Genomic DNA, 19635 nt, shown 5'->3' with positions numbered 1-19635 from the left:
AGGTCAAATGACTTGCCTAAAGCTATCGAGCAAACTACTTACAGTGTAGTGATTAGAGACAGACTTTAAGTTTCAAATGTGTTGCCTCTGGCTAGCTAATAACTAAGGTTTGATTTGTCTAACACAATTTTTAAATTTTTTTCTTCTAAGAGACTCAGCAACAGGCTTATGCCCAAGTGTAAAGCTGGCAATGCCTGCCTTTTTCTCAATCATTTCCTGTGGTGTGAAGCTCCACACATTTAATGTTAATTACCCATTTGATCATTTTTCAAACCTATTATCGTGAGATGATGTCCTTGGTATAGAAAAGGCATATTTTCCCTTGTGAAATGGCTTCTTCCAAGTCAGGACGAAAGTAATGACACTAGCAACCCAGCTTCTTTAATAAATGCCAGCCCTCTGGGTCTGTCTTCCTTTCTCCTGGAATAAAAGTGCTCCTAAAGTCAGCTATAAACACTACCGTAGAAGGAGACCACTGCAATCCAGGCTACCGTGAGAAGGAAGAGAGCCATGTATCAAAAACTGATAATGTTAAGAACCTCCTGGAAGGGAGAGAAATACCCAGGTCAAAGTAGATGTCACATAGGGCTGGGCCAGCGGACACACAAAAGAGGGAGGGAGGATGGGGTAAAGGCCACGTGTGGCAATCACCGATCCCAGTCTACCATTGCTTAGTGGGTAGAGATTTTGAATCCTCTGGCTCTGGGTGGTGGTGATTTTGGCTGCTCTAGGTTTCCAAACAGTCATCACCTAATCTTCTTCAACTAATTGAGGTGGAAGCTGGTCTGGGCTGCTGCTCAATGAAGCAATAGCACTTCACTTGGTTATTCACCTGCAGAGACGGTCAACCTGACATTCTGTTGTCACACACCACCGTAAATTGTAGAGTAGGGGACAGCCATGTTCTTCCTATAATAGTTCTCCACCCTGTTTTGTTTTCAGAATGTTTTTAGAATTACTTTTCTCTTGGTTTACAGTCTTCAGAAGCAGCTCCCCAAGGCCTGGGGACTTCACTCAAGATGATTCAGGCCTTAGTACTGACCAGTCACTACTCATGAAGACCTGAGAACCATATTACACACATCCTACCAGGGACAGAAAGACATTCTCAGGCCACCAGACATTTCTGCAAGTTGTTATGGGGCTTGAGAATGACTTCACAATGAAGTCAGAGTTGCTTACTTTGTACTTGGGAAATGTGGAATTCACATTACTAAGAAGAGGGCCATGAATCACTTTCATGGACTCTCTAGCTTTGGAGATCTTAACTTCATTTTATTATAGCATGGTAATGACTTCTTGACCTGAGCTCTGCTCCTTTAAAGCATGTATACAGCACACTACCGGGGCAGTGCGGCACAGTGGGTCTCTAGGCTTCCCCAACTTGTAGAGCTGACTTCGTTCTCACAGATTAACTACTTCCACGTTCTCTCTTGATACCCCTAATAGCCACACTCTTGTCCTCTAAGTTTGACTAGTTTAGATTTCACATCTGGGTGAAATCATGCTCACACACTACAAAACACTGAGGAAGAATTTTAAAAGTCAAACATCAATGCAAAGATGTATTAGTGGTCGTAGACTGAAAGGTTTAATGTTAAAATGTCAGTACTACCCAAACAACTCCACAGATTCCATGATTGCCTGTCTGTGCATTTCTTGGACTGGAAAAGGGAAATACTAGTTCACTCAGTTTTGCTTATGTGTTTTTGGTCATGCTGGGGGTTGACCCAAGTGTATCGAACATGCTAGACAAGCACTCTTCCCCAAACCTACAGCCCAGCTCACCAGTTCATTCTTTGTGTTTGTTTATATGTGACAATTTTTACAAAATTGAAGCTAACATAAAATGTCTCCATGCTAATCTAAACAATAGGCACAAATTATAAAAATAACAGTGACAAAAATCCTGACATTGCCCCTTAAATTGCATCAGAAGTCCACATTCAATGACATTTGCTATCATAAACACATAGCACTTCTTATATTTGGTACAATTCTATTGGGTTTATTTTAGAAAGTAGTTGTCAGGGAATGAAAAGGACAGGCCTTGGTCTTTATCTGCAATCCAAACAACAGATAGTATTCTCATGGTCAACTGAAAATCGCTCAGTTATTTTCCCTGGTATATGAAGGTCTCAGTCACAGCCACAGTAATGGAAATGACAGACTTTGTCTCGGTGAAAATACAGCAGAAGACATCACTGTAAAGAGAGTTCCTAAGGGGTGTCTTCCTGACCATAAAGGCGCTGTTGTAAAGAGTGTGTACTTTCTGATCGGGACCACTTCTGTGTCAGCAAGAGGTGACTGACTGAGGCAGAGAATCCTCAAGTTCAAGGCCAGCAAAACTCTCAAAGATACCAGAGATGGGGGCGGGGGGAAGATGACCTACCAAGTATCTACTGTTTTGTTTTTTACATAAGCCAATCTTTTACTATAGTTGAAAGAAATGAAAGAAGAAAGTATTTTTAAAGCTTAAGACAGAAATTAAAAAACAAAAGAAATTCTCAAAGTGATAATTCACTTATATCTGTTTAAACAGATCAAATCTTCCAAAAATCTTTATTTATTCTCTTTTTTACTCTAGTTTGTTTCTGGAAACTTCCTTCCATTATATAATCCTACACTACTCTTTTCTTCTCCATTAGATGTGTGATCTGGACCAAGATTAGGAGATAATGTTGGAGCTAGAGAAGGAGAGTGAAGCGGGGCCTCTATAAAGGGTACAGATAAAGACACACCAGTCTCTGGCCAGAGAGAGGTGTTAGGCTTTGGAAAGAAAACTGCTTTTAGGGTTTTGCCAGTTTGTTTTGTTCCTTTTAATGTGCTTTCTCAATAGACTCTTGAAATGCTAACCTTGACTGTGCTGAAACAGAGAGAAAAGGGATTTTCCCACACTGCTAGACTAGCTCTTGGTTTATCATCGGATGAGGGAAGGCAGCAGGTATCACCAGGTGCAGCATGGGAGGTGAAAGGGGCCTCCTGGGAAGAGGCACAGGGAAGCTGACACTGACTGGGGCAGGTGTAGAAACAGCGCTCTCACCCCTGGGTCTTCTTCAAACCCAGTAAGATTTCCTCAAGTAGTGTCTGCTTTTATTCTTGCCCAACTCAAGTTACAGAATTACTTCATCCTGCGCATCACTGGAGGCGGCTGCGTTCTGACAGGATGAGGTGCCTAGCCGCGTTAGCAGCGTCCCCCCGGCAGTTCAGTTTACCCAGCATGCTCGACGTTTCCAGGTTCTCTGCAAACCCAGTTTAATTTTAGAGAGTGGGACCGTGGTGGGGGCTGTCTGCTTCTCTCCTGGGCGGTCTTTTTTCTTTCCTGGATGCTTTCTAATTTGTCTTCCCTCGATACGAGTCCACTTGCATAATTCTATTTGCACAGTAGATTTTTAGTGTTGTTGAAATACGAATATACTTTCATCATTTGTATAATCAGATTGCTTTTCAAGGCCTGTTAATAATAGCAATAAAACAACAACAACAAGAGAATAGATGACTGTCTCCTTCCTCCCCCGTCTTCCCATTTCTGAAAGTATGTTCACTTTTTAAAGGATTTGTCCTCATGTTTCCGAGAAGCACACCGTTTGCTTTTTCAGCCTTCAGACATTTTTAGATTGCACATTATAAGGAAGGCAAGGGTTTAGTTTCCTTTTTCTCTGTCTAGTGTCTTTCCACTTACATTTTCTACATAAACAATGTAGACAAAATCATTTTTATGTAAAAGCCGCTTAGAACTTGAGTCATGTGGGAAATACAATTTTCTGTACTTTATTTCACCACACAATTGGCTTCACGTAATTTCCTTAATTTGGGTTTCCATAGATGCCTGTGTTATTATTCTTATCCACCCGAAACTCAGTTTCTCCATTCTCTAGTGTTCTCAAACTAAGCTTTTCCGTGTTGTTCATCTTACCAAGCCTCTTACTCATGTTCGTTCCCTATTCCTTCCTCTTCTTCATTCCAACGTTGAGTAAGGTTCCGGCCTTCAAGTACAGAGGGGTGAGCACCACCAGAGTGCGGAGAATGGGCCTCATCTCGAGATTTCCCAGCTATAGTGTCTCCCGTCCAGTAAGTATTGTCTTTTTCTCCCAGTAAAGGTGTTTTCATTTGGTTTTGTTTTTCTTTTTCTTTAGATATTTTGTTTTATAATCTGACATCTTTATTCAGTTTTCTCATTTCTGTTACAGTATCTTTAATCCATTGTTCATTTTTTTTGTCTTTTTATTATGTTGAATGGGGCCAGTGTCTTTTCTAATTCCTCAGAGAACATTGATAATTTGCTTTTCCAGCTCTCTGCATGGATTCCATTTCCTGTCTTGATTTTTGTTGTTTGTGAACATTAGTCCCTATTTTTTGTGTCTGAGACTTTCTTCATGTCTTTTGACCTTAATTATCTTATTTTTAATAAGGAGATTCTTAAAAGTTGAAAGACAGCTCTAGGCATGACTAGTATTTAGGACACACAGCATAATCTGGAAACCCATGATGTCAATAAACTTGTCCGGCATTTTGTTGTGATGCTCATATATCAAGAGAAGAGATATTGGCTCTCCTGTCAGGCACATGCCTGGGCACTAATGCTTGGGGAGCTGAGGCAGAATGGAGACTTTAGCATTTACTTATTGTCAACACATGTTGCCCTCCTTGACTGCATGTGTTTTTTTCCACTTCAGAATCTACCAGGTCCTTCAAATATGCCTTCAGGCTTCGACCAAGGGAAGGGAAGGCTAGGCTCAGGCTTCATTAAGTGGGAGTTGTGTGGGGTAGTTGAGATAAATTCAGATGACTGAAAACTATCTCTGCTTTTAGTCATTCAAAAATCCACTGTGTTCCTGGGCAGCCAGTGTCCACACCAGCTTTTCTCAACTTGTGGATCACAACCCCTTTGGGGATTGAATGATCCTTTGACAGGGGTCACCTTAGACTATCAGAAAACACAGATACTTACATTATGATTCACAACAGTAGCAAAATTACAGTTATAAAGTAGCAATGGAAATAATTTTATGCCTGGGGTCACCATAACATGAGGAACTGGATTAAAGGGTCACAGCATTAGGAAGGTTGGGAACCACTGCTACACTTTAAGGGAGTTGTTCATGACCTTCCCCATTGACAGCATCACTCAGGTTTTCAAAGTCTGCAGCATCATTTATTATCCATTCTCTTGTTTTCTAGCCTGCACGATTTTAATTACCATTTTTCCATCTCTTTCTCATTGTTCTCATGAGTGAATGCTTTAAAGGATTTGTACTTTCATTTTAGTGAGGTTTCAGGAGAATGAAATGTTGCTCAACCTGCCATTTTTAGCAGCTACTGTTCTTCCCATCTCTAAAAATAATATTGTGAACAAGAGTGGGCCTGTTATGTGTAGCTTTGGGAGTTTGCTCAGTGCATAGCTGAAGGAAACTTCCCATCACAAATGTTGCACATTTGTCTATTTATTTTAATTAATCTCTAGCAAATGACAATGAACTATCTTGTTCAATAAATGTTGGTATGACATAGCAATTGCCTATTGGAAGAAAGTAAAATTTCCTGATAAACGGATAACTTTAGTCTAATTTCATACAAAGGAGCCATACATTACATCTTTGAAAAAGAAATGTAGACTGAGACTCGGTTTCAAAAATGTCTGAATTTTAAGTCTTCATGTGGACCAGATGGATCTTTTTTAAAGGAATTGAGAATAATTTCATAAGACCAAGCAAATAAGGAGTTTCAGTTTTTAGACTGTGTAGACTAATAAAAAACAATTAGTAGCCAAGCGTTTTGGCTCCTACATGTAATCCCAACACTAGGGAGGCTGAGGCAAGAAGACTGTGTAGTTCAGGGCTAGACTGTGCTATAGAGCAAAGCCTTAGCAATGCCCCTCTCAAAAAAAAATTTTTTTAAAAGATTTTTAGATTGTTGACTCTTAGGGAAATGATCAAAGGTCTTTGGCCATTGTGGTAAAGTAGGACTTTATTAATTGGTCATAGTTGCAGACAAAATAGTCTCTGACGATTAAATCACCACTGGATTTCTTGTTAAAGTCATTTGATGATTAAGTCTTAATGCAACTCCACCTAACCACATCATCAAATCATCATAGAAAGAGTAAAAAGGATGAACATTGGAACAAAGCTAAAACCAAACTATTACCGGTGTCTCCAAAAAAAAAGAAAAGCACACAAATATAAAGAAGATAGGGGAGGATAGAAAAGTGTTGACCTGTGTGTGTTTTTCCAGCTGGAAGAGAATTGAACAGACTTTGGAGGAGAGAAAGAGAGATTTAAAGTTTCAAACATTCAGTCACAATAATGTAGCAGAGGAGAGGGAGCACAGTATATTTTTAAAAATTGAAAAGAGACGTTTTTAACACACACACACACACACACACACACACACACACACACACACACACAATTCATGGATGTGTGAGTCCAGTGGCACACTTAGAGAGCAGCGAGACTGGCTGGATCTTTGAACCTCCCCGGCTCTGTTAGTGGAACTGGTCAAGTCATTGGGCAGATTAAATCCTTCAGGATCCTGGAAACACAGGACTTTGTCTTTCTTAAATCTGTTTATAACAGGTGGATGAAAAGAAGGAAAAAGATAATAGCTCACCCAGGATGTGTGCAAGCTGCCCACAGCTCCTGAGATGCATCTACAATGTGCTCAGTTACAGGCAAGAACCTGAAGCCATGTGCTAGGAGAAATCTCCCAGGCCTACCCCTCGGTGAAGGACTACAGGCAGTGAATGGCTGCGGAGCCGGGAGAATCAGTCTTCGCCTGGGATAACCCCCTGGTAAGCTATCCAGTTCCAACTGGTCAGCCCTAAACACATACACACATGAGCAACACTTAACGGACTCATCAGGGTGTGTGTGTGTGTGTGTGTGTGTGTGTGTGTGTGTGTGTGTGTGTAACAATAATTCAAGAGGAGACTATGAATGTGACAGAATGTGGGGAGTATGGGAGGAGTTGCAAATGGAAGACGGGGTGGAAATGACGTAAAAACAGTATTCACGTATAAAATTCTAAAAAACGTTTAAAATTTAAAGAGAAAAGAAATGGTACATACACTATGAAAAAACCAAACAAACAGGTTTGAGTCATTTCAGAAACCAGGAAAGTAAAAATGACCATGTTGGGGGTGGGGGATCTTAGAGAGAGGGATATGCTATGAAGGGGAAATGGGAAAAACAGGACAAGGATTTAGCTGGCAGGGGAGAGGGAGGCCAGTGTAAGACAAGGGGGTAGGAAGGAAGGATAAATAACACTAAAGATGTTTGAAAAAAAGCCACAAGGAACATATTTTATGTTTACTTAAAAATACATTGCGTGTGTGTGTGTGTGTGTGTGTGTGTGTGTGTGTGTGTGTGTGTGTGCATACCTGAAGCACTGATCTGAAACCAGGGTCTGGTTATAGTGCATGGAACAGAGAAGGGTTTGTGATGTTCGGGGCAGGAGGCAGGGGCAGGCACAGGGAGAGGAGAGACTGAGAGAAGAATGCAAAGTGTCATTGTGAGGAAGAAGATGCTGTAGGGCATTATTCAAAGCTTGTGTCTGTGTCCTGTCAGCTGTGCAACCTTGTGTAAGTTGCACAGTGTGGCTGAGTGTTGTTTTATCTATAAAATCATTTTTAAAATAGTATGTTCAACCCCCAAAAGGAAAAATAAAGTCTTAGGTGATTCCTATGCACATTCAAGATTGAAAAACTTGGCTTAGGTTTTAATTTGTATTATTTTAGAAAGTTGGCAAAGTGTCAAGAGTCAAACCTTGGCCTTCTTATATGCTAAGCAAGTTCTCTACCTCTGAGCCACATTCCCAGCTTCGAGAAGCCCTAGTTTAAACCATATTTCATAGTATATTGTTACAACACTGAAGTCTTTGTTTTACAAATATGGGGAGGGGAAAGTCATAGAAATACATCATTTGGTTGAAGATTATCAATAGGTACCATAACACTTTCTGTTATCTTTGACAAGCCATGACATGTGTTGACAAAAATTAAATAAGAATGATTTAGTTATAGTCAGTTAGCTCAAGTTAGTAGTAATGTATTGATCTTTTTGAAAAGATGTCTTGTTTCGAAGAATCCATCTATCACATCTATTGATCATATGCTGAAAACAGTGTGTTCTGTGAAGCCCTAGGCATTCACAGAGGTGTGTGGGGGCATCATTGTCAGCCAAGGAGTCATGCGTATGGACTTTTCTAGGCTTCTCAAGTCTCCATTCAAGTGTAAGTGTTCTGCTTTTGCCTTTTATGTTACTGTGATTTCCACGAAGAGTTAGATTTTTTTTTTTAAGTGTTGGCATTGGTTAATTAATAACAATGGGTTGGAAACTGAGGTCCTAAGTTAATAACTTCTTGAGAAATCAAATAAGATGGACAGGCCCACTTCCCAGACCATTATAAAGCAATATCAGAAATTAGAAATAAAAGTTAAAAACAAAACCAAATCCTCCATCTGCTTAGGCATTAAAATTACTCTTGCCACTCATTGTCAACTCACAATGGCAATCAAACTGCAATTGAAGGCTTTCTGAGAAATAAACCATTACATTTTAAATTCCATAGGATGCGATCAAAACAGTACTCAGGGGCATAATCATGACTTCAAATGCTCACATTATCACACGAAAATGAAAGAAGAAAAAGATGCAAACATTATACCCAGCTATTAAAAATTTTCATAAGGAATTTTTAAATGGGGAATTGTAGCAAAACCTGAAAAACAAGTGAGCATACAAAACTAAAAAATATCACAATTGGTAAATTTAGGAACTGAACTCTTGTAACTATAGCAAAGACATGGGGGTCGGGGAGGTAGCTCACTGGTACAACCGGTGATGCTTAGCCTACTCACGGACTTGGGATTGGTTTCTCAACACCAAAGGAAGGGGGAAAAGGCAAACGAACAGAAAGAGCCAACAAATAAGAAACTCCCGACAATTCAAGATCACAGAATAAGATTTATAGGAGCTAGAGAGGCGGTTAAGAGCTAGCGGTGCTCTTGCAGAGTCCTAGTTCCCAGCACCCGAATCCGGTGGGTCACACCCTCGTGTGACTCCAGCTCCAGGGAATATCTACACAGACACACATAGATACATGTAATTTAAAAGACACACAGATGGACACATAGTTAATAAAGACTGGAATCTTTTAAAAAGATTTCTATAATCTTCAGTGACGTGTGGTGATAGAAAAGAGGTTTAATTCCACACCTAAAAGAGATAATAGTTTAATAAGAGAATTTGTAATCTGGGCAGGGAATATACATTAATGTCATGTATCAAGAAATAATGTGACATACGTATGAAAATTCTACTATTATACAGGTGAAAAATAACCTTCTAAAAAGGGAATATACTGTTGCAATTATCTGCAGTAACAAGGAATTAAAACATTCACACTGTACCACAAAAAAAATGATAGTGTATTCACTGGGTATAATGCCATGTAATCACTGAAAAGTTATAGAATTTTCACGTGTTTATTATGTAACACCTTGGAAAGTGGTGACAGCAGGTTTCAAAGCATCAGTTCGAGGGCCTTTGGTAGATTAAATGACCTAATTAACATGTCAAGCCTTGGATGGAGAAGACATTCAGCAATGTGTTAGTTTTCCCTCCCACACAGGATTATTTTGAAAGCTGGCCAGGCATCCAGTGGCTGGTCCAGGCCCAGTCTGCAGTCATTACCCTCATCCTGGGGGGACTGTTGGAGCTGCCCTCAACTTTGACAGTTCAGGAGAGCTAGTGTGTGCTGCCTTTGCACACTTCGGTATTTTGTATCAGGACGCAGTGAGCTGAAATGTGGTTTCTAGTGTGGTCAGGAAATGACGACACAGTGGTGTGTGTGTGTGTGTGTGTGTGTGTGTGTGTGTGTGTGTGTGTGTGTGTGTGTGTGTGTGTTCTACTGCTCAGCCACAGGTGTTTAGCACTGTGCCCAGTATAAAAAAAAAAAAAAAAGGCAGCTGTGTGAGAGCCAGAGTGCATTGTGGGGCGTTTACCCACCAACCCCACAGCTCCCCAGAGTTTTCTTGAGTGCAAGCAGCAGGAAATATTAGATAGAAGGATTTATATTGTAGAGATAAACAGATAGAAAATAAAGGACAGCCTCGAGAGGGCCTGGAACTTTTTCCAACGGGCCCTGACTGTCTCTGCCCCAGGGTTTTTGTAGAGACGCCAAGGGGTGGAGCAAAAGGCCTCCTCCCCCAGCACAGCCAAGTACAGACCATCCCAGACACCTGCACTCAGGCCCGTGGTCCTAATCATCCTCTATGCGGACCTGCTGGGTAAAGCCACGAGGAACCTGAAAACGGGCTCCCACAGTGCATCCAGGCTCTAACCAATGTGTTTTAATCTGGACATTAGTTCCCCGCCTCACTCTACAGCAGCTCCACACGCCTGTCTTGTCCACACCCATAGTCAATGCTCACAAAGGAGAAAGCTGGGCATTCTGCTGGGCTGTAGGAGGCATTCAGTAGAAGGAAAACTCTCTCCCCAAGTCTGTGTGATTGACCTTGGTGTGATTTCAGCCGCTCTTCCAGCACACTCTCTAAGTAGAAATCTGCAGCTGTTACAGTTGATTTGAAGGTTCTGTTGTGGTTTGTTGGGGTGTTACTGGACGTGGTCTTACTCAGGGAGGCAACCACACTGGACGATTTCAAAGCTGAGCTGAGACTTCTTTTGTCTGACTGCCCCGGTCACGGGTGCCTGTCGTTTATGGCCAGGGCAGGTTTCAGTGGGAAGTCCTGTCAAGTTTACAGGCTGCCTTACTTCAAGCTCTTTCTTCCTGAAACACTCTCGTGTGGGGTGACAACCTGCCAGGATTCCGTCTCCCCTACAACTGCAATTTTAAAGTCACCGTAAGACTTTCAGATGCGGGCCTTTGATAGAACCCTGGCTTGTGTGGTGAGGCAAGCAGCCTTTAAGACAAACACAGGGTTCTCAGTCACCTACGACGCCACATATGTGTAAGCCAGTTAAACACATGTGAAATAAAATTCCCTCTAAATCCAAATGGCTTATTAAAAATCAGGAGGAACGAGATTAGAGCAAAATGTTTCTGGTTTAGAAAAACCCAAACATTGGGGGAGATATGTAACATTTGTCTAGCTCCAGAGAGCACTGGCTCAGCTTATCACGCTTTTGCTCACAGGTTGTTCCAGGAAAGCAGAACACATCACAAGCACTCTTGTCTAACATGATAACATGCTCTTAAATAAGTGGATATCTTCAAAAATACCTTTGGGGAAAACATTATCAAGCCCACCAGCCCCCCAATGACCTTTAAAAAAAAAACTAGGGTATTATTTTCTTTGTCCAAAGCAACTCTGAGACCTCTCCTCTGAGTATGAGGGATCATGTTCACTTCCATCCTTGGGTGTTGTTTACTCCTATTGTGGAGATGTTCGCAACTCTGGAGGTGGGGTGGCGGTTGGGATGGGGAGTGGGGGAATCTTGTCTTCTTAACAGTATTAATGAGTTGCTTTATAATATGCAATTTTTCAAAGATTTTACAAGGTCTAAAAATTATTTATATGAAATACATAATTATTTGAAGTACTTTTAAATCCAGGGAGTATCTAAACTCATCCTACTTCCCCTGAAGTGCCTCCTAAGTCCTTGTTCAAAGAAGACAAATGCAATAGTTCACCCCCATCCTATCATGTTAATGTACTGAGTTGCAGGAGTCAATTCTGCCCCTCAAGAGGACAGGGAGTATTCAGGAAAAGCCTACAAAGCAGAAAAGTGGAGAATCAGAGTACACCCAATAGTGTGTGTGTGTGTGAGTGTGAGTGTGTGTGTGTCTGTGTGTGTGTGTGTACTTGCACATATTCATGTGCATGTATGTGTATGTTTGAGGGAAACTTATCCATACATACCCAAATAACCACTTGTTGTGATAGACTCTGTCTTCGGCCTGTCACGGTCATTCGTACTTCTTCAAAGGATTGTTAGACTTATTTATGGATGGGCTTTTTTTCATATTACAAATAGGCATTTCCAATGCTGAAATTTCAAATACAAAGTAAAATCTAAAAAGCCAGTTTTTTTAATTGCAGTGAAGCCCCTACCGAATCAAGGTCTGTGTAGCTGTCTCCTTTGGGTCATCAGCACTGCCACAGACAAACCAAATCAACCAACAAACCACACCTTTGTCACCAGTGAGGCCGTTGTCTCTCCAGAATCGTATTTGATCAGAAGCGTTCACCTGTGAGCTAAATGAGCCTTGGATCCTGAACACAGATCACAGGTCATGTGTGTAGCTTCAGCGTATGTCTTCCCCAAACTCTTCTAGCTCCCTCATTCTCTGCATACAGGCACTGCCTACCAGAGCCCGTAAATGACTTCATAAAGGTTACGCACTGGTAAACGACAGAGATTAAAACTGAACCCAGGGGCCAGTCACTTGTCCGCTCTGCTCCCTCGTCCAGCCCCACCCCCCATCTGTCCTTGGTAAACGTGACAAAATGAGAGCTGGGGTGATGTTCGGTCAGTGACACTCTTGCCCTGCAATCATGAGGACAGTGGGCATGCATGGTGGCACACTCTGGTAACCCAGTGCTGGGCAAGTAGAAACAGGCAGATCCCTGGGCCTCAGGGGCCCGCCAGCCTGGCCTAGTCAGTGCGCCCCATGTCTAGGTGGAGTCTTGTAGATCATGAGAGGTAAGTGAGGACCGGGCCTGATTGACACACACCTGTAACGCCAGCCTCTGCAAGGCTGAGGCAGGAGGACCAAGAGTTCTAGGCTAGCCTGGGCTACAAATCAAGACCATGTTAGGTCAGGGCTAAGAAACTGCTTTTCCCTAGACAAAGATGACCCTGTGGTGAGTTACCTGTCCTCATTCCCCTTCCTATAGGCTGGAGGTTGTAAAGCTGCAGTCGGAAGAAGGAAGGGAGGGGCTGGCTGGCCTGCTGTGTGGCATGTTGTGGATTTCATGGCTTCATCATCTTCCCGTTGGTCCCAAATAAGATTAGCAAGCTGCTAAACACTCAGATCATCTACACCAGGGTGCTATGGGATATCATTCTGGATGTTGTGAATATGTGGGGCTCCCATTGGATAATAAATAAAGCTGTTTTGGCCTGTGGCAAAAAAAAGCTTACAGCCAGGCAGGAAATCTAAGCAGAGATACAGAGAGAAGAAGGGCAGAGTTGGGAGAGACACAAGTCCGCCACGGAAGGAGCAACAAGATGTCACAGCCACATGGCAACATATAGACTTATAGAAATGGGTTAATTTAAGATGAAAGAGCTAGCTAGCAAGAAGCTGAAGCCGTCGGCCATACAGTGTGCAGTTAATATAAGCCTCTGAGTGATCATTTTATAAGCAGCTGTAGGACCACGGGTGGGAGAGATTCATCTGGACTTCTGGGCAAGGTAGGACCGGAGAAACTTTCCTCTACACCAGGGGCAGAGAAAATCCTTCCAACACAAAGCTCCCCAAGACTTGTTTTTCAGAACTGTCATTTCTCTTTATTTCGAGTTAAAATCTCAGTCTGTAGACTTCTGGGAGCTCACTTTTTAAAACAATGTTTCTAACTTAATGTCAAACTGAGTCCCTGTCCCTTGTTCTAAGAGGAGAAAGCAGGTACCTTGTTTTACCCACCTCAGCCTGCAAAGTTTAGTATAAATCCAACTTATCAAACCTAATTTAAGAGCATAGGGCATCACCCCCCGACACACACTGTGTGTGTGTGTGTGTGTGTGTGTGTGTGTGTGTGTGTGTGTGTGTTTGCATAAAAATAATTCCACGAAGTTTCACTTTTTATCTGTTACCAGTAGCTTGTAGATTATGCAGAGAAGTTTCTGCATACAAGGTACAAGGTAGTCCTCCTACAAGTCACACATACCTCCCGACTTCCTATCCACCGCATTATTTACAGATCATGTACTCGGAAGTGCAACACTGTAGTCCCAGCTGGTCTCTGTAGAGTTCCCCAGGCTGCTTCCATGCCTCTGCGTTGGCTTTGTCTCTCTTGGGGATGCAGGATGCAGTCTCTTCTTGGTAGCAAAGATGGCCACTGAAATTTCTCACTTTGGGTGTACCGACCATGCGCGGGAGGGGAGAGAATAGTCTCCTCCAGTACACACACTGTAGAAAGAAGGGAGTCCTTGCTCAGAAGCTCCCATAAAACTGTCTCTGGAAGCTGACTGTCCCCTTTCCCTTGGTCCAGGGACCTTCATGCATTGATGGAGTCAGTCTTGCCATCTTGATACACTGATGTTCCAAGTCCAGGCATGTCTGCTCCTGGTCCTGGGATGGGTCAGCTTACCTGTGCCTATGAGCTCCATGAAGAAAAGTTAGTGTTAGACTAATGGCGGATTAGCATAGGTCTGTTACGCCCTGAGGGCTTTGGGAGTAAACAAGAGAAGCAGAGCCTTAAGATGCTTCTCTAGAAAGCTGAATTTTGCCAGTGGCATGAGAGGGTGATGGAGGCTCCATTGAAAACCCCTGAGAGTGATCATCTTAGAGCACAGCTGACTTAGGAGCGACTTCGCTGCCTTGAATTGTGCTACAGAAATGACTGGAAGAGCTGCCGAGTCATCTGGAACTCATAGAGACTCTGGAATGGGACTTTGATGCCTTATTTGTTTGATTCAATTTATTTCCCTTTCCCCCCCTCCCCAGGGTTGTTTTTGCGAAGTCCTGTGCATTCCCGAGAGCAGTCACTAGAGGGCTCCCTGGGACACCTTTTGGAGCTGCCCCCTAGAGGTGGAGCTGGGAAAGGAAAGGCAAAACCGAAGGAGCCTCGGAGCCGATTGGAAGGTAAGTGGGTTACCAGAGATTTCTGAGGGGCAGCCACAGAAAGGACAGACTGACTGACAGAGACCCTAGAGACCAAGCATCAGCCACCCAGAAGGAGGTCACGGCGAGCAGTTCCTGTCCTGTAGGCAGCCACAGCCACCCACAGTTAACAGCCACTTGAAATGCGGCTACTGCCAAACCAGGATGAACTTGTACTTGACACACGCCGTGTCTGGAAGGCTTGATAGGAGAGACTATAATGTTAAATAATTTGATCCGTAAATATTAATTACAGGCTAAAATCCTACTGGATAAAATGTATTTCTCACTGTGTTTAAGACAGGATCCTGCCATCGAGCCCCAGCTGAACTGAAACCCATAACGCCACACAGGCTGGCCTCGAACTTGCGATGCTCAGCTGTGTAAGTGCTGGAATTACAGATCCGAGCCACCGTGCCTGGCTCTCTGCATTGCTCGTGAAGCAGCTTAGCGCTGCGTGTATTCGTGCTGACATGGCTGGACGGTGACCCTAATAAGGAGAGAGGACAGAAGGAAGGAATAAAGGGCTAGACGCACCAAGAGTTCCCAGGAGAGAGCTTGAGCAGTTGCCGGATCCTAGTCTCCCAGTTCTCCTGCCTGGGGTCAGAATTCCGGCCTAAGGTCTTGTAAGAGTTAGAGATGGTGACGGTGGCAGCGAGGAGGTCCCAGCCGCTGTCCGCGGTCGTCTTCATTACACTCAATGAGGCTCAAGCCCAGCTGTGTCCCCCGGGATGCTCTTGTCACCCAAATAGGTTCTGACTTGACATACCCATGGCTCCCTTTCCTCACGCATAAACCTCAGGCCCATGAACCTACCCCAAACTATAACACGTAAACATGCTGCAGATCAGATTAAACTCAGCATCCAGCATTCTAAATGTATGCCATGTTGCCCGAGTTTCCCCGAACAGATGACTAATGTCTAACCCAGCTACAGGAGGGGAAAAGACTGCATGCATTTATTTTATTTTATTTATTTTTCTTCTTCTCCAGCACAGAAGTGTTTGACCACTCAGCTTAGAGGCTAGGAAACCCAGCTGTCGTGAGCTGCTGCTACTGTGTGACCTGTCTCTCTAGAGGCGGGCATGCGTGGCTGGCGTTTCTGTGAACAGCATCTACTGCTGCTCGACATGTGTCAGACAGGAGCAGTACACCGCGTGCCACCTCCTCCTTCGGCTCCTTCCTCTTGCAGAAGTTCACAGCCTTTCATACCTTTTATGTAACGCGCTGACAAATGGATAATGTAAGCCGTTGAGACAGAGGCGTCCCAAATATGCTGACCAAGGCCAAGAGTCAGAGCAAACAGAAGTCGAAGCATTTGTGTGAAGTGATGACAGACAGATCTAATTCTTGAGGCATCGGTGTGGCTCCACCTTAGACTAGAAACAAGGTAGGGGCTGCTGACTAGTACTCAGGTCACTGTGGGCAGCAGATGGCTGCAACCTTCTGGTGCTTCCGGGTCACGCCTCTTCACTAGTTCACTGCTGATGTCCACACCACGGTCCTCCCTCACTTCAAGGGCACTTCCAGTCATACCATGTGCCTGTCGGCCCTCTCCCTTCCCTCTATCCTCTTAGATGACAGAAAGCAAACTTTCACCAGCTGCCAGGCAAAGCTGAACCGTGTCTCCCACAATGAAGAGTGACAAAAATACAAACTTTTCACATTAGGCAGGCAGAGGTGGTATTGGACAGTGAACTGGATTTCATCCTAAAAAAAAAATACGCAGCAGAATTCTATGAAGCTGCTGACAATACTTTCACATGGTGGGTTTTAAAAAATAGCTGTGTTTCAGATACAAAGAGTCCCTCAGTGGAGAAGGGGATATTTCTGATAAATGCACAGGTATTGATAAGACTAACATATGGCCAAGTTCAGTCTCAACACAGATGCAAAAACTCTTCTACAACATTCACTTTTGCCTGAATTCTGTATCATTCCTTCTGAAACGATAGCTGCTCACTTGTCTCTCACAGAAAGGCTTTCAGACAAAATTCCAGACTTGCTGAGATGTCATACCACTGAACACGTCCAGACCTTTTATCTTGTCATGTTTCTCTAAATACTATCTACAGCTCTTCACACAGCGTTTCAACACATTGGGTGTTATGCCATCTAGAATCAATCCGAAGTGAACAGGACGGTGGACTAGGTCACCCACCAATACTGCACCATTGGAAACTTCTTCCACAGTCTGGTATTGTGAGGGTTCCTAGAACCAACCCCCCGAGGGCACTAGGAAATGATTGTCCAGCTCTGAAATGACCACAAATACTTTCATCATTTAGTATAAAGTTGAAGTACCTAGCATGCTCAAGGTGGCACCCATCATTTTCACTGACGTAGTTAGGTATATTCAAAAGCCACAGGTGTTACCCAGGGGCAGCAGAGAGGGACAGAGAGGTGATGGGAAGGGGACAGGAAGAACAGACCCAAAAGGTGTGGGCAGGTAGAATGTGGCAAAGGCCAGAGGGTACAATAGGGGAGCGTTGGGCTTCTTCCAAGGTCAGGACGCACCTACGGTGAAGAAGGGGCTAGGTGGAAGGTGACCTGGAGCTGCGGGTAGAGGTCAACTGTCCAACATGAGGGTCATTTTGAAGCTTCAAGCTGGCTTCCTCCCTGATAAATATCAAGAGAAAGTACACAGTTCACCTTTCTTCTTTATCCCCTGACTTTGTATTCCAGTGTTTGGCACTTTCCCCAAGTCCCCCACACCTTTCCTCTTCAATAGATTTTGTTACTCAGATCTGTGGTACCATCTCTCAAGACTCATTAGGTAGCTTGATATTATTTTTACGTGCAGACAAGGAGAAAAAAACTTCCCAGTTTTCAAATTATTTTATTTATTATCACACATTGAGTAGTGTACTTTAGAATTCTGGGGTCCTTGGGGATGGGAATGAAAGTCACAGCCTTGCTATTGTTATTAAGACTATTTTACATCACTATTGGGTAGCAGTGCAGCTTTCTTTACATGTGAAGAGGAAACAGGAAAGTTCCATATTGCAAGAACCTGTCTGAGATACTGGAAATGCTATACCAGGATGTCAAAAGGCACAGGTAGGGTATTTTAAACATAGGGATGCCCCCACCTCTCAAAATACAAAATCATGTTATTTTAGCCATAGTGCTGGTTCCCTACAATGGATTTTCTTTTTAATGTAGAACCACTAATATATATATATGAAAATAAAATTTACCAAAGTTTTGACTGGTAAATTACAGGTTGTATTGACTCACTGTCTCTAACACTAATGGAATAAGGGAAGCTAAATGCTGTTTTCCCATTGGCTGGGTTGACTGGTCTTCAACAGCTGTGAGAAGACCAGTGTGGTAAACAGGAAACCATCTCCATGGCAACGGGCAATTCAACTTAACTTTTTAACACATGAAGAGGTAATTACTTTATTTTTTAGTTCCATTTTTAAAATGTTCGGAGTTCACGATAGCAGTGAGGACCTGTGGGTCAGGCATTTCCTGGTTGGTAATAACAGGCTGACTTAAGGTCACCGAGGATTAAACATTGTGCCAATTTTTTTTTTTTTTTAATGAAAAGAAAGCTGTGATTTTTTTTTTCTCTCCTCTTCCTGAAGTCTGCAGCATAAATAAATGACAGAATTTTATGCTCACACACATGGTGTTTTGATTTCCTGTAGATGATAACATCAGGGTGGGGGACTGATAACCACAGGGTGTTGGAGGGTGGAGCTCAGGCAGGCCCACATTAAAGTCACAGGTGGGTCCCTGGCAGATCAGAAAATGAACCTGGGGATGGGGAGAACAGACAAGATGCAGAGTTTTGTTGAGACAACCTGAAAGAAGAAGCTGGGCCAACTCCGGGCAGAAGAGAATTCTACAAGAGGCTGTGATCTGCCGGTGATTTCTAGAATATTCCACAGAGCCAATGTCCTAAGCAGCTACCTGAGCTTGGTCCCCCTCTAACACCCAGATTTTCTCTTCCCTACCAGGAGGTAACCTTAGCAATCCACACACTTAAAAGTTCCAGGCCAGTCTGTCTTCGCCGGCTGCCTTGAGAACAGGAAGCAATAATGAATGAAGTCATTGTCTAAAGTAACAGTACACACACAGCCCAGCTCTCTGCAGGCCCCCACACGCTCTCAACAGCCTAGGCACTGTCAAAGCTAGCTAAGAGCCTGCCTAGCGTGGGGTCTCTGGAGGAAACGGAAGCTATGGGAGAGCACTGTAGCGACCCTCTTCACTTCTCCCACGCCACGGGCCGCTCCTTTAGCCATCAGTGAGTGCACAGCCAAGCAGAGAAGAGAAGACAGATGAGACTCTCCAGCTGCCTCAGGCAGTCTTGGGAGGTCTCCAGGACCCAAGAAGTGGAAGAACCCAGAGAAGCTGCAGGGAACAGAATGCGCTCTCCTACCTGCCATAGTTCTTCCCAGTCCAGAACCCATGTCCTAAAGGTTCTGGCAACACAGGGAGGGAAAGAAAGAAGAGAGACCAGAGAAGAAAGACTCTCATAAAAATGAGACGTGCACAGTGTAGCCACAGAAGCCTTGGGATCCTGGAGCCATCCGCGGGCGTGGTGAGAAGCACCGGCAATCCCATGATTGCGGTTTCAGACCAGATTACCATCTACGTTTATTTAAACAAAAATACTCAACTTTCTTTTGTTTTGCTTTATTTTATGATTTTATTTTTGAGGTATTGTTTCGCTATGTAGCCTAGGCTGTCCTCAAACTTGCAGTCTCCCAGCCTCGGCCACCAGAACAACCGGCTTACAGTTTTTCCTTAAATATAATTAGGATGCTGATCTCCTAGATGTTAGAGGGAGGATGGATGCCATGACAGAATGTCTCAGGAATTAGGCTAGCAGGA

The 19635-nt window shown here is 43.4% G+C and overlaps 1 long non-coding RNA gene across 1 annotated transcript; it reads left to right on the top strand.

Annotated features, from left to right (window-relative positions):
* Window positions 1-2177: 2177 nt before the first annotated feature.
* On the top strand, window positions 2178-18264 carry LOC128105592 (uncharacterized). The gene is made up of 4 exons (XR_008216384.1): window positions 2178-4071; window positions 6668-6793; window positions 14635-14772; window positions 15784-18264. It is a non-coding gene; the product is annotated as an uncharacterized LOC128105592 (long non-coding RNA).
* Window positions 18265-19635: the final 1371 nt, after the last annotated feature.

This window comes from Peromyscus californicus, unplaced genomic scaffold, assembly GCF_007827085.1.
Source record: "Peromyscus californicus insignis strain IS unplaced genomic scaffold, ASM782708v3 Scaffold_9__1_contigs__length_137607984, whole genome shotgun sequence".
Taxonomy (NCBI): domain Eukaryota; kingdom Metazoa; phylum Chordata; class Mammalia; order Rodentia; family Cricetidae; genus Peromyscus; species Peromyscus californicus.
Note: the sequence above shows the minus strand (reverse complement) of the source record. Positions and strands in the feature narration are given on the sequence as shown.